General features: G+C 49.9%; 1 pseudogene; it reads right to left on the bottom strand.

The window, feature by feature from the left end:
* Positions 1-7,130: 7,130 nt before the first annotated feature.
* On the bottom strand, positions 7,131-12,554 carry LOC125363546 (annotated as a pseudogene).
* Positions 12,555-15,801: the final 3,247 nt, after the last annotated feature.

The raw sequence follows: 15,801 nt of genomic DNA, 5'->3' as shown, positions 1-15,801 counted from the left end.
CCTGGTGGCTAACTGGAGGTAAGAATCTCACAGACTTTCCTGGCTGGCTGACTTGGAACAGTGGTCCTCAGATCTCAGCCTCCTGAGTAGCTAGGATTACAGGGTGAGCCACCAGTACCCAGCTGCCAATCATTTCTTCAAATGACGGGTGTGTCTCTCGTGGGTTACTAGGCTTTGAAACTGAATTCATTTTAGTGATAGGTCCATAAGTTCTCTGCTACTCCTTCCTTCAGAAAAGGCTCCTTTGCATTGTGTTTGGACTTGCTGAATGGCTTTTAGTAATGGAAAGAGTATGACGGGAAGAATAGAGGAATGATTTTGGGGACTGAATTATAAAGACTGAGACTTTCTGCTTTGTGTTCTCTCTTTCACAGTCATTTGCTTTGCTTCCTCTCTCTCTCTCTGCCTCTCTCTCTCTCCCTCTCTCTCTGTTCTCCTCCATCACTCCACCATCCTTTCCTTAGAAGTCATGTTTATTCAGCCCTATGATTGGGCCACAGAGACTTCCCACCAATAGTCACACGAGTGAGGTTGAATGGGGAAACTTTGGTCCTGGCCAATAATGTAAGAAGGACTCAGAAGAGAAACCCTGAGCAAGAACCATCATGCTCAGCCCCTCTTGGATTCCTGACGCTTTGAGACAATACGTGTTTATTCTCGCAAGCTGTGGTGTTGGGTTGTTTCTTTCATGGCAGTTCATGACTCAGCCATGTACACTGTCTTTCCTTGGCTCCTGAGATCTGAAGAGAAATTTGAAGATTTTAGAAGACAGCAAGACTATGTGACAACACTAACCCTGGGCAGATATCTTACAAGATGCGAGTCCCTGTTTCTCCTCGTTGTGCAAATTCGCTATGCCAGGTCAGCCCACTCCTGGCTGACCTGGGTCCAGCATGGCTGGCACAGCAGCCCCTGGGCTTCAGTTCCCTGCTGAGGTCACCTGGGGGAGGGGAAGGCTGGATGCAGCCAGCTAAGAGCCTGAGCCTCTTCTGTGGCAGCCCACCGCAGGGCCTTGGGGAAGAAGAGGACTTGTGGTCTGGGGGTGTTGATCGCATGCACTGTGCTTCTCTGCTTGCAAGGATTCCATTGGACGTGGAGGTGAGGGGGGAGGGGCATGCCTGGTGATCTTCTGTGACATCATCTGCCTCCCAGGACCAGAAGGGCTGCGGGAACACTGTGCTTCAAGGCCTCCATCAACCACAGGGGCCTCTGGCTCGGCTCCCCAGAGCAGCCCCTCACATTGCCCCAATGAACCACAATTCTAACCCCAGTGGGTTGCTTATATATTTTCTTGTCTTGTTGTTTAGGTTTGAGACCTGGACACAAACTTGGTATCTGACGCTTTCACTCACTGGCTAGCACTCCATCAACTGGGCCATGACTCCCACTCCTGGTGGGAACATCTTGAGGGCTGGAGAATGGACTGGCTGGCCAGAGGCTCCTAGCGGCAGGAAGGTGGGGCTCTTGGGACAGAAGGCACAAAGTCAGATGACCACAGGGGTCCCGCCTGCTCTGGTCACTGTCAGTGTCTGAGCTCACAGTCAATTGAGGGAGATCCTTTTCCAGAGTTGGGGCGGGGTGGGAGTTCCAGGGCATGGCTAGACAAGAGACACAGAGGAGATAACCAGGAGAGCAAGGTCTTTTTGCAGGGACAAGGAGAAATGCGACACTGAGTGTCTGAAGCCGTGTCTGAGGCCCAGGACACTGGAAAATCTTGGGTTACAGGAAGACGTTGGAATGGCCCCAAACATGAAGCCATAGCCTGAAGTCCCCGTGGGCGAGGAGGGGGGTGCAGGGCTGGACAACCTGAACCAGGAGAGACTTCACCTCTGTGGGTGAATCACTGCGGCTGCCTGGGCAGCACAAAAGCTGTCATTCTGGGCAGCCCTGAGCACCCCCCAAACGACAGAATGGAGTGTGTCCTCCAAACCAGGGGTCACAGCACCAACAACTCATCTCCTCAGGATAACTCAGAAGATGGGCTTTGCTGAGCCCCTGGTGTGGGGATTAACGGCAGGCCAACTAGGCTCTAGAGAAATGCCCACTAGGCATTGGAACCATGCCCACTAGGCACTAGAGCTATGCCCAGTAGGCATGGACAAACCTTGTCCTATCGAGCACCCAGTGTGAGCTCGTATCAGCTTGGAGCACATCCTGATGAACACATAGAACCTGCTCGACCTTCTGCATACTTAAATTCCGTGATCTCTTATTTGGCAGACAGCTGGGTTGCATTGAGGAAGAAAAAGAAAAGCACAGTTTGAGTGTGTCTGTGACGGTGTTTAAAGAGAGGAGCTGGGAGAGAGGAAAGATGGCACCGATAGAATAGGGAGGCACCCCGACTCCCTCCAATGGAATAGTGAGCTGGGAACTCCAACACCCAACACCCCATCAAGAAACTAGCAAAACCAGCAGCCAGAAGCTGTGGAGAAACGCAGGAAAATAAAAAGGAGCAAAAAAGAAGAACCGAAAACCTACATGGAGCCAGAGATTCACCAGGGCACCCTCCCGCCACCAGCCGACCCTTGCCCAAACAGGGTCAGGCTGGGAAAGGGGAACCCGGCGATCGGCAGACAGGCTGCCAGGAGCGCAGAATTCATATAGTGGGAGACCCCACGGACACAAGGCAGGGTGCGGACCCACACAAAGAACCTCAGCAAATACAAAAGTATTGACATCATCCCATGTATTATATCTGATCACAGTGGATTAAAGGTAACCCTCAACAACAAAGGATACCACAGAGCCTATACACACTCTTGGAGGCTAAACCCCACGCTGCTATCCAACACTTGGGCCACAGATCAAATTAAAGATGAAATCAACGAATTCATAAGCCACAATGACAAAGAAAACACATCACAAAGAAACCTATGGGACACAGCTAAGGCAGTACTGAGGGGCAAGATCATTGCACTCAGCACCCACATTAAAAGAATGGAAGCAGAGCAGGTGAATACCCTCACGATGAAACTAAAACAACTGGAGAAACTAGAAATGACAGAATCTAAAACAACTAGGAGGGGAGAGATCACAAAGATTAAAGAAGAGATAAATCTGATTGAAAATAGAAAGACCATTCAACAAATAAATAAGACTAAAAGCTGGTTCTTTGAGAAAATAAACAAAATTGACAGACCCCTTGCAAGACTTACAAAAAAAAGAAGAGAAGAGACTCATATTCGTAAAATCAGGGAGTCTACAGGAAAAATTACAACAAGTACACACGATATTCAAACAATCATAAGGAGCTATTTCCAAAACCTCTACTCAGCAAAAAACAATAATTTTACAGAAATGGATCAATTCTTAGAGAAGTACAAACTGCCCAAACTGAACCAAGAAGAAATAAATCAACTAAATAAACCAATAACTTACGGTGAGATACAGGAGGTAATCAAGAACCTCCCTACTAAGAAAAGCCCAGGCCCAGATGGATTCACCAACGAATTCTACAAAACCTTTAGTGAGGAGCTAATTCCAATACTCCTCAAACTCTTCCACGAAATAGAAACAGAGGGAGAAATCCCAAACTCATTCTACGAAGCTAATATCATACTCATTCCCAAACCAGGCAAAGATCCAACAAAAAAAGAGAACTACAGACCAATATCACTAATGAACACAGATGCAAAGCTTCTCAATAAAATATTAGCTAATAGGATCCAGAAACTGATCAAGAATATCATACATCATGACCAAGTAGGCTTCATCCCTCAGTCACAAGGATGGTTCAACATCCGTAAATCAATCAACGTAATTCACCACATAAACAGAACTAAAATCAAGAATCACATTGTTATCTAAGTCGATGCCCAAAAAGCCTTTGACAAAATACAACATTCATACCTATTAAAAGCTTTGGAGAGAACAGGAATAGATGGAACATTCCTCAAAACAATAAAAGCCATATACAACAGACCAACTGCTAATATCATATTAAATGGAGAGAAACTTAAATCATTCCCCCTAAACTCAGGAACAAGACAAGGATGCCCACTCTCCCCACTTCTGTTCAACATAGTGCTGGAATCCCTAGCCATAGCAATAAGGCAAGAGGAGGACATCAAAGGGATCCACATCGGCAAGGAAGAAATCAAGTTATCCCTATTCGCAGACGACATGATCTTATATCTGATGGACCCAAAAAAACTCAGTACCCAAACTCCTACACCTAATAAACCAATTTGGCAAAGTAGCAGGATACAAAATAAACCCACAAAAGTCAGCAGCTTTTCTGTACACCAGCAATAGACAAACAGAAAAGGAAATTATGGAAACAATTCCATTTACAGTAGCCAAAAAAAGAATAAAGTACCTAGGGATCAACTTAACCAAGGACGTGACAGACCTATTCAATGAAAACTACAAAAATCTAATAAGGGAAATCAAAGAAGACACAAGGAGATGGAAAGACCTCCCATGCTCATGGGTAGGCAGAATCAATATAGTGAAAATGGCCATATTGCCCAAATTGTTCTACAAATTCAATGCAATACCTATCAAAATCCCAGCCACATTCTTCACTGAAATAGAGAAACCAATCCATAAATTCATATGGAACAGCAAAAAACCTAGAATAGCCAAAGCAATTCTAGGCAAAAAAAAGCAGTGCAGGAAGTATCACAATACCAGACTTCAAGCTCTACTACAAGGCCATCATAACAAAAACGGCATGGTATTGGTATAAAAACAGATCGGAAGACCAATGGATTAGAATTGAAGACCCAGAAATAAAACCGCACTCTTACAGCCAACTGATATTCGACAAAGAGCTAAAGACATACAATGGAATAAACATAGCCTCTTCAACTACTGGTGCTGGGAGAACTGGGCAGCCATATGCAGAAAAGTCAAAGTAGACCCAAGCCTATCACCATGCACCAAGATCAACTCAAAATGGATCAAGGGCCTCAACATCAGACCTGAATCCTTGAAACTACTGAAGGACAGAGTAGGAAAGACACTAGAACTTATAGGCACAGGAAGGAACTTCATGAATAGAGTCCCAGGGGCACAACAAATAGGGGAAAGACTCGACAAATGGGACTACTACAAATTAAAAAGTTTCTGCACAGCTAAGGACATAGCCACCAAAATAGAAAGACAGCCAACGATATGGGAAAGGATATTTACCAGCACAGCAACAGACAAAGGCCTGATATCGGTCATCTACAGAGAACTCAAAAAACTAAGCCCCTCCAAGCCCAATAAACCTATTAGGAAATGGGCAAAAGAGCTAAAGAGAGACTTCACAAGAGAAGATATAAAAATGGCAAAGAAACATATGAGGAAATGCTCAACATCCCTGCTAGTAAAGGAAATGCAAATAAAAACAACCGTGAGATACCGCCTCACCCCAGTTAGAATGGCCTATATTCTGAACTCAGGAAACAACAAATGCTGGAGGGGCTGTGGGGAAAGAGGAACCCTTCTCCATTGTTGGTGGGAGTGCAAATTAGTACAACCACTTTGGAGAACAGTATGGAGGTTTCTCAAAAAGCTCAATATAGACCTACCCTATGACCCAGCCATACCACTCCTAGGCATCTATCCTAAACAGCAAAATCCAAGATATCAAAAAGGCATTTGTACTTCCATGTTTATCGCGGCACAATTCACAATAGCCAAAATATGGAAACAACCCAGATGCCCCTCCACAGACGAATGGATCCAAAAAATATGGTACTTATACACAATGGAATACTACATAGCGATTAGGAATGATGAAATACTGTTATTCGCAGGGAAATGGTCAGAACTCGAACAAATAATGTTGAGTGAGACAAGCCTAGAACACAGAAAACAAAGGGGCATGATCTCCCTGATATATGACTGTTAACAAAGGGAGACGGAGAGACAGTAGAGACCAAGTCTGTGAATACTGTATATGTTCTTGATACATTGTATATTGCATATATGTCTACCTGACCTAGACAAGGGATAGAAAAACAGGTCATAAGCTATCACAAGAAATCTACACACTGCCCTACTATGTAACTGCACCCTCTTTGCACAACACCTTGTAAAAAAATTTATGTCCAATCAATAAAAAAAAAAAGAGAGAAGAGCTGGATGAGGGGGCACCCTGAATGTGGGGACACTATGCCACAGGCTGTGAGGGACTAGATGGAATGATACAGAAAAAGGAAGACACCCATAAGGACAGCTCGTCTGTCTCTTTCTCTTTTCTCTGGCCTCCTTTACTTAAGTAAAACTGCAATCCTTCAGTCTTCAGGAACAGAACCCCATTGTTTCCAGATTGCTCCACCATTCTCAATCAGGTTGTGATGACACCTACTGATATAACTACTAACTCCATGGCCTTGGGGATAGGGCAGGGGTCTCTCTGCTGCCATTTCCTCAGCTGTGAGTGGATTAGTAATAATTTCTAGGTCAGAGCCCATCATAGCGTCTCAATGAGTCATCTCCAGTTGGCTGGAGGAGGATGTCTAGTAGTACTCCGCGGTGAGAGACGAGGACCACTATTGTGGCTGAAGGGCACACCTGTCAATGCTTAGATGTGTGCTCATTGCTCCAAGGCCCCAACGTGTGTTCTGGTGCCAAGGTCATAGGGAACTGATCAGGTGAAGTCCTTCTATGAACCCAGAAATAGCCATTGGCAACCAGCAGGAGGAGCTGGGGTGGAGTGGTGGACAGAAGGGGGGGGGTTCCTGAAATCTGGTCCTCAACAGCTGCAGGAATGAAAGATCTAGGGGTTCTAGAGCACCAGCAAGAGGCCGTGGGTGACAGAACCTGGTGAACTGGAGGGGAAAAACTGAACTCACATCAAGCCACTGGGTGGCCCCAGGGTTCGGAAGGGGCTGAGAGCAACAGAGTCCCATGTCAGTGATGGACCTGAGATCCAGGTGGATTGACTTTGCTGACATGGACCCGACGAGGTTGTTGAAGTTAAAGACAAAAAGGACCAGAGCTTGGGTTGGGACTGAGCTGCTCACATGGTGGGGGAGTGGCTCTGCTGGAGAGACAGACAGACAAGAAGAAACAAGGGCATCAGGAGGGAGGGGCTCAGGAACAGAGTCCAGGCCCAGGGTGAGGGTTTACTGCATCCAGAGCCTCAGGGGGAGCCATGTGGTTGTCACAGAGTCACTGCCACCTCCCCTGTATGTCCCTAGACACTGGACTCACGGAGCGTGGGCTGCACACACAGGCCTGCATGTTGGATGTGTAGCCCTGCTCCTCAGTGAAAGCCCACAGCTCAGTTAGGAGCTCTGTGACTGACTGGGGTTGGCCACTTTGGCTAGAAAGAGAATGGTGTCACTGTTTTTGTCGTAGATGTTCATCAGAAAGGGCCTGTCGAATCGTATAATTGTTGGGTTCACTCTTCTACAACAAGGTTCGGCTTTCATTCCTGTGGCAGCCGTGGCTTCAGTGCCTTCCTCTGCCACATCAAGCAGAGCGCGGTGCACCACCTGTGGGGACACCAGAGTGTTACTGATGACAGCCAGGGGTGCAGGAGGAGGCAGCTGGCCCGAGGACCCCAAGGGGACACGCCTGTGCCAAGCGTCACCCACTGGCCTGTCTCCTTGCTCTTCCTCCCTCCACCAGCTGGCTGCTTGTGCCGTCTGAGATGCACAGGCAGAAGAGATTCCCTCAGAGCCACAGGGGTGAAGGCGAGGCGCCCTGACCCAGGTCTTCTCTGTCTGAGCCCAGAAACTGCCCTGTCTCTAAAGTTCACTGCTGTGAGGAGGGGCAGGGGCAGAACCAGGTATTTTTCTGTCAGCAGCTTCCACCTTGAAGCTGACAAACCTGTGCTGGCCAGGGGCAGCAAATCTGCTCCAGCAACGAGGGGGCGCTCCACTATGTGGCAAGGGACAAGGCTGCTGGGAGCAGCTAGGCACACCCTTCTCCTTTCCACAGGTCTAATCCTGGGCTCAGGGATCCAGGACGTTGGGGTGCAGCGTTGTGTTACAGGGTTGCCCCTTGGTTTTCTCTACCATGCTTCTAGAAATGCAGTTAGAGGGTCCCCCCATGCCTTCTTTCAGGCTCTCGGCATGCAATATTTACTCTATCATTTTGATCACTTCTCCCTTTGAACTCTACTACCTCATTGGTCCAGGGTACTAGCCAGGAATTCTTGCCCTAAAGAAGAGGAGAGGGGAAGGCCTGTGTCCTCACAGTGGAGCGTGCCTGGTGCCTGCAGCTGTTCAAGGCCAAGGCCAGGCTCTTTCCCATGCTGGGCTTCTGGAGAGGCATCCAGTTACAAGGCAGTGGGGTGGGGGAGGGGGCCGCTGGCATTGCATTATGTCAGGAGGAGGAGCAGGGCCGGGGCTTGGCTGTCCTGGGGTGGGCATGCCCAATGTGCGTGACTGGATGTGGGGAAGTGGAAGTGTCTGTCCATGTTCACCAGTCCCCTCCCCAAGTGCTCACTGGCCCATTCAAACCCAGGCTTGGAGCATGAACGGTTGGAACCTGACCACTCACCTGGGCGACCTTCAGTTGCTGATGTGTGGTGATTCCTGACAGGTTACCGTGTGGAGAAAGCTTCCCTGATTCCCATCTGGGGAAGAATGCTCTGCATTTCATAGCTGCCCGAGATGGAAAACTTGGGCAGGTAGAGCTCATTTATGAACCTGGGTAAGAAGACAACACCTGAACACCACATCGTAGTACCCCCTGTCTTACAACGTGGGCTGTGTGGGTTCCTCCACTGTCACCCAGTGTTTCTGTAGAGAAGACCTCATCCCTTTCCTTTATGTAATCATTCTTCTTCACTCATTACCTGTCTGGAAACACAGGTCTTTGCCATTAAGGGCCAGGCAGTGTTGCAAGGTGGCGCTGGAGCCCCCTCCGTTTTCTCTAGGCCTTCCTGCAGCTTAGAAGTTTGGTTCTGTGGCCTGATTGTCTTAGATTTATCTAGGATTGAACCGCTGTTTGTAAATTAGGGTGCTCTCCTGAAATGGGGCACCCATGGGCTCTGCCTGAGCTTCTGGCTCCCCCTGACTGATCTCTCCTGCCCCATGATTACCCCACAATCTGGTCTCCACCAAGTAAACAGGAGATCCCCTTACACCAGCGACTGGGTCCATTACTCCTGGAAAACCCCAGAGGAGGAAGGTCAGGGATTTCCAGGGGTCTCCATGGCTCTGCATGGCCCTGACTTCTCCTACTGTCCCCACTCTTCCTGGTCTGCAGCTATCTGCCAGAGGGTTACAAACAAACATGCTGGGATTCCTGGCTTTACAGGCTTTGTGCTGGCTATTCCATGGTTTGAGACCTCTCCCCAACTCCCATGGGACTTCGTCGCCTCCCCTCTCCTTTGACCTGTGGACTCTTGCACACCTAACTGCTGTGCTGTGACACAATTACAAACTCCCTCTAGGTCCAGCTCCAGCCATCCAACCCCTTAGACCTTCCCTAATCTCACCTTCTTAGTTACCAAATACTGTACTGTCTTAGGTTTCTCTCTCTGTCCCTCTTCCTTTCTTCCCTCTGTTATAGTATAAGCTACCCATGGCAGGAGTAGATAAATTGGGTGGTTTGTCTCTTATATAAAGTTATTATCTAAGTTTATGCCTAGCACACAGTAACATTCATTTCAAGTGTGTACCAGTCCTGGGCTTCAACTCAGGTCCAGCATCCTGTAGCTGAGGTATTTAGCTTAATGTCATTGCTCGACTACTTTAGACAAAGCTCCACTTCTAACATTTTGGTGGTTAATTGGGAATAATCTGCTTTCTTGCATGGAGTGCATTTGAAACTAATCCTCATATCTCAACCTCCTGAGTTGGCAGGATTTCCAGCTGAGCCACCGTTTCCTGGCTTAGTAGGCAGTGAAAGTAACCACTCAGCTAATGCAGTATTGAAAAAAATGGGTCATGGAAGAACATAATGGTGCATCTGTGCAGAGCTGATTCCTGGAGCCTGAGTCACTTTGCCTCCAAATGACCAAAGGGCTCCATCTCCTTCTGCCTTTACCCACACATGTGGGCTGGGATTGCCTTGGAAATTGCTCATGAACTTAGCATTTGCTAGAAGCCATGAGAGCCTCGTCTCTTGTTCTGTCTGATGTCATAAATGAAGGAAAAATAAACAATCAGGTGAGTCAGAGGAGCAAAAACCCACCAGATTCCTCCGGTGCCTGTGTGTCTTTCCCAGCCCTCAGCATCAGACATGGCCCGGCCCTGAGATGAGTCACGCAGTCTCAGGGAGCTGGGAATTAGGGGAGCTGGCTGGTGGGGCAAACACACCTGGGCTTCAGGTTGTTCCTCCACCTGGCCAGGGTCTCAGGGAGCAGCTCAGCTTCCACCGTCTGCATTTTCCCCTGGTCAGGGAGGATGAGGAGGGCGCTGGCGTTGCCTAAGTACTTCAGCTCCACCACGGTGCAGGACAGTGCTTCATCCCACAAGTAGGGTACCCTCAGGACCTCAACCTTCATCATGGGTACCTGCACACATTGGCCTTCACTCAAGTAGAACTTGGACTGGACGGTATCCTCAGGGTCAAAGGGTGTCTCCCACTTAGCTGCAGGCAAACAATTGATCAGCGACTATGAGAGAGCTTTCTTGTTCGAGCTTTGGAGCAATGCTGGCCCCGGACAGTCCACAACCATCCACAGTCCCTCCTAGCGGGGAGTCATGCCAGGTTAGGAGAAATACTTGGGTAAATGAAAAGGCCCTTGGGGTTAGGTTGACATCTAGAAGTCTGGTATGGAAAGAGGGCTGTGAAAGTATGACATGGTTATTGGTGCTAAATGAGAAGTGAGTAGGAATCTGCGGGATCAGGGGTGCAGAAAATAGTTGGGTGTTAGAGGATGTGATGGCAGGGGAAGAGGCAGGACAACAGAAGCTTCTGGATGCTGGGCAGAAGCAGGGAACTCTTGATTCTTGAAAATGAAGTAAGTAATTCTGAGTCCCATACACTGCAGGATGAGCACCTACAACAACAACCAGCTATCCCCCAAACACCTTAAATCTCTATTCCCCTGCCTGTGGCTTGTGGGGTTTGGTGGGACCAGAAAGACAGACTGAGCTCTACCTGCAAATGGGTGCAGGGATGGTAACGAAACCCCGGGAGTTCCCTGTGGTCTCCCGGGCCATTCTACTCCAGGCGGCTGTGGGCCCAGCCCGGCCCTGTCCTCTCCTAACTCCAGCCCTGCTCCCTCTGCACTGTGCTCTCCATGACTGGCCTGGTTTCCTGTCTGTAACCTAAGACCCTCCCATCTTTCTGCTTTGGGCCATCCTTGGTTCAGCCTCAGACCCAACGCCAGCCATGGCACAGTGAGGTTGGGTTTCCATCTCAGCCTCTGGGCTCTCCACATGGCTTCGTGATCCTGGGGAAATCACATGGGTGTTGCTCCTGGGGTCTCAGAATGGGCTCTTGTCTCCACCACCTGTGGGCCTGCAGCATGGCAGGCTCAGCCCTTTGTTTTCTCCCTCCTCCCCAGTCAGTCCTCCTCCCCAGGACTGGGTCACAGTTTAGGCTGAAGTTTGCACTGCACCCCCAGGCGGTTGAGGTGGGCATTGCTGCACAGGACGTGGTGTCTGCTCTTCCCAGAGGCGCTTCCCCAGGTGGGGCCAGGCCAGAGAAGCGCCAGGTTGTAGAACTTCAGGGTGGCAACGCTTCTTAGGGGCCCCCATATCTTTCCCCTTGGAGATGGCCCCTGTACCCCAGCTGGATCCCCACCAGAGACAAAGCCCTCTCCCAGCAGTGACACGCCCGTTCATGCAGGTACAGGCCAGGCACATCCAGGTTTTCCGGGGCCATGGGCCTTCCCACCATGTCCCATAGTGTCTCTGTAGGAAAGGGCGTGGACCTCAACAGCATGGAGCACTGGTACCTGCATTGGTCTGGGTAAATTTAGATCAGGGTCTTGGTTAAGGAATTGCTCACAGTGAGTCCAGGCACCACAACCCCCATGAAGACAGCTAGAGTGTGGGCAGAGCCTGGGGTCTGTGTCACCCCAACCCCAGCACTTCCTGTCCAGGGCACACGGATCACCCTGAGAGCTCAGAACTGTTTCCTCCCAACCCCAGCACAGACGCTCACCTTTCAAGAAGATGTAATTCACCAGAATCAGGGCCGTGTCCCAGTCCAGGTTGCTGATCAGGTCTACAGTCTTCCCGTGGGTCTCATTGCTGACGAAGTCATTGATGAGCTGCTCAGCGGCTGCCGGCTGCTCGATGTCGGTGGGGACAACCTGGGCCGCGTACAGGGCGCGCGCATCGTCCAGGAACGAGGCCAGCACCTCCAGCTGCTCTCGGATGAACATGGCGTTGCCCATGCTGAGCTCGTGTGCGCACGAGGTGCTGGAAGCCCTGGTGGATGTTGGCCACCCAGCTCTGTGTGGGGCTGAACTTCAGGCCTTTCATGATCTCTGCCAGGGTGGTTCCTCGGGCCCCCAGGCCCAACAAGGCCACGCTGGTGGAGATGCTCACAGGGGAGAAGATGACATTCTCCCCAGGCTTCCTGAAGACCAACAGTTTGTAGAGGTCCAAGGCAAATTGGATGTTGCTAGAGGCAACGGTGTTAAGCATGTCAGCCTCCATAACCTTGTCCTGCTCCTCCTGGACTGGGCTCTTCTTGTCCACTGTGCCACCGAGTTGTGACATCCAACCAAAAAGAGACCTAGAACCAGGACCAGTGACATTCTCTTCAGTCTGAATAGCAAGAGGGCTTTAGTCTGGGAGCAGCAGGTATTGTCTCCTACCGCCTCCCACTCTCCCTGCATTCTGTCCCTGTACCCCACATTGTCTGTGTGACCTCCCATGGAATGTTATGGAAGGTGCTGAACTGGTTACTCATTGGTTCCCGTGTTCTTTCTACCAAGTGCGATCACTGAGTGTGTGTGTGTGTGGCGGGGGGGTCTACTGTAGGAACCTCACAAGCCAAGTCAGGGGAAACGACGAGAGAGGAGGAAGCTATTTTTTTGGTCTCTTCCCTGTCTGCAGACCAGTCCCAGAGCACAGCACTCTTGCTAGCCTTTCCATGAAGGTCAGGGCCTAGTTCAGGCCCGGCCAGTGCCTAAATGTAGTGCGGATTAATTGAGAGCAACACGCAAGCCTTCTTGGGCTGGGACTGGAGCTCTGATTGCCCTCCAAATTGTTGTTGACTTACAGTTGGCAAAAGACTGGTGGGCTGTAGAATATTCTTTCCATGCCTACCATATTAGGCTGTCATTTATTTCTACCTTCAGGCTGGAAAGGCCTTCAGGTGAGGAGAAAGCAGAGCGCATGTGTGGGGGGAAGGATCAGACAATCCCCCAGGGCCTCGGATCCCCCCTTCCTGCAGCATGTCCTGTGCTCAGGTGACACAAGTGATGCAGGTGGCTGGCTCCCCGGAGCGTCCCCTAGAGTCGCCTCCTTCCACATGAGACTGGAGCTGTGCACAAGAGACCCAAGTGCAAAGCCTGTCACTAGCAACAGAGTTCCTCCCTGTCAGCCTCTGCCAGCTCTGTCCTGGCCTTCAGAGGAGAAGGGAGGAGGGGAAAGGAAGGAGATGAGGAGACAGGGAGCAGGAAGAGAGAGGAAGGAGGGCGTGAGGAGAAAGTTGAGGGAGAAAGAGGAGGAAGGGCCAAGGAGGAATGGGGGAGAGGGAGAAGGGGAGAGGAGAAGGGAGGAGCAATTAGAGGGGAGATGGGGCAAGAGGAAAAGGAGAGAAGAGGAGGGAGAGAGGAAGAGAGAGAGGGCAGGAGAAACAGAGGAGGGAGAAAGGAGGAAAAGAGGAAGAGGAGCAGGGGTGAGGGGCCTGGCATCCTGGAAATCCTTTCGGGAACCCCGGGGACAGTGGTGGCTTGGTTGTCTCTAGTGTTTGTTTCCTCTCTGTGGTAACCACTGCTTTTTGAATAGGTTTAACAACAATATACCCAACCCACCCCGCTGTTCATTTCAGTTCTCCACACTGGAGGTCTGGCTCTATTGCTGAGATCTATCTCTCTCTTTTCTTGGCTGACTGAGGAGCCTGGTTGAGGATTGGGGACCCCAACCCACTGTGGGCCTTTTGAAGTCTGCCCCAGTGGCCCATTTCCACAATCCCCCTCCTGACAGAGGCCCCAGTGCCAGGCCGGGGCGTGGCAGCTCCTCTCTCCTTCCAGTGATGCACACAGAGCCCACAGGCGCCATCATCCCGCCCTGCCCCCTCTGCAGGTGTGCACACATCTATCTGGACAGACCCTCTCCAACCAAGTCCCACAACTGACCCGGCTCCCACCCTGCAGCCCTGGGCTCGGTGCCTAGACCACCACCCTCCACAAGTCCTGGGTTCCAGACCACAGCCAGCGCCACCCAGCAGCCACGGGGCCTTCACCCCCAGGGACAAACCTCAGCATTGCCTGCCCAGAGCTGCTGTCCAGAGAGAGATGGTCACCCAGCTGGAATGCAGGAGTTTCAGGACTGATCCCTAATGGCTATTTATGCCTGTGAAGATGTCCTCCTCCTCCTACTTAGGAAATGCTTGCAAGGATGTTCAGTGGAGTGTTATTTCTTGTGAGCTGCAAAACTCCTGGGGATAGCCAGTTACAGGAATCTCCTCCCCACCCTAAGAGCTGTTCTGTTAAAAATAAATCACAAGCACCACCACACCCCACCCCCCTGCTCAATGTGCTTGTTCATGAAATGCTCACAGAGGCACATGGGAAAACATTGTATGTATGAAAAATGACAGGAGAGCTATGCAATTAGCAATTTGGTGCACTTATTTTGAAGTCGCTTTTTTAAATGACCTGTGTGGAATTGAAAGCCCCTTGTACAAGTACTTAAAGACAATTTTTTAATGTAAAAGCAGGCACATCTGTATTTGTGTACCCGCATGTGTGCATGTGTGCGTGTGTGCGTGTGTGTGTGTGTGTGTGTGTGTGTGTGTGTGTGTGCTATTTAGGTACAGTAGGGTATCCTTCCCCCGGATTGGTGGGCCTGAGGGCTCTGCCCCTTCTGACATGGGAAACTAGAGAGGGGGGAGGCAGGATGTCCAGAGATCACTTGCTAGGGGTCCCCAATCCCCAGGTTCTCTGGGTCTTTGGGGCCGCCTTTGCCTTGGCCTCCTTCCTTGCCTGCCTCTTCTGCTGCTTCAAGCTCAGTAACTTTGATGTTCAGGTCTCCTCCTGCTTCATCTTGGGCCTGCCTTGGGCTCCTAAGCAAATGACCTTCCAGGACCATTCTTGATATACCTGATGGTATCCCTCCAGGTTCCACAACGTCAGGTCTGGAAACCTCTGGATTAGCAGAGAGCTGATAGCTTGGGCCTGAGGGCTGTGGTCTGTTTCCTGAGGCTGCTACTCACTACCTGGGTGACCTCTGGTCCTTATGTCTGGCCTTCCTTATGTCTAAGAGGTAAGATAATGGGAAGGAAGCAGGCAGCACATTCTGAAAAATGCACTGCTGGCTAGTCTCCAGCTCGGATAAACACCATGGAGTGCACTTTCAGAGACAGATGAGGTTGGGTCCCAGTAGATCATGTCTGTTATCCTAGGTACATAGGAAGCTGAGATCTGATGATTGTGGTTTGAAGCCACGCAGGCCAGAAAGTCTGTGAGACTTTTTTTTTTACTTAATTAAAATTTGTTCACAAGGCGTTGTGCAAAAGGGGTACAGTTACATAATAGGGCAGTGTGTACATTTCTTGTGATATCTTACACCCTCGTTTTTCTTTACCTTCCCTAGATCAGGTCAGCACATATACAATACACAGTGTACCAAAACATATACAGTAGCCACGTGGCATACACCAAAGGAAATTCATGTAGAACTTTAAAAATAACATCAACAATAGAGTTTGGTTATCCCTGTCTTATATGATCATACATACATAGCTGTTGAGCTATTGCGATCCACTGAGAGGTCTATT

Source organism: Perognathus longimembris, chromosome 14 (assembly GCF_023159225.1).
Source record: "Perognathus longimembris pacificus isolate PPM17 chromosome 14, ASM2315922v1, whole genome shotgun sequence".
In the NCBI taxonomy this organism is placed as follows: domain Eukaryota; kingdom Metazoa; phylum Chordata; class Mammalia; order Rodentia; family Heteromyidae; genus Perognathus; species Perognathus longimembris.
The sequence above is the reverse complement of the archived record's forward strand: the minus strand, read 5'-3'. Positions and strand labels throughout refer to the sequence as shown.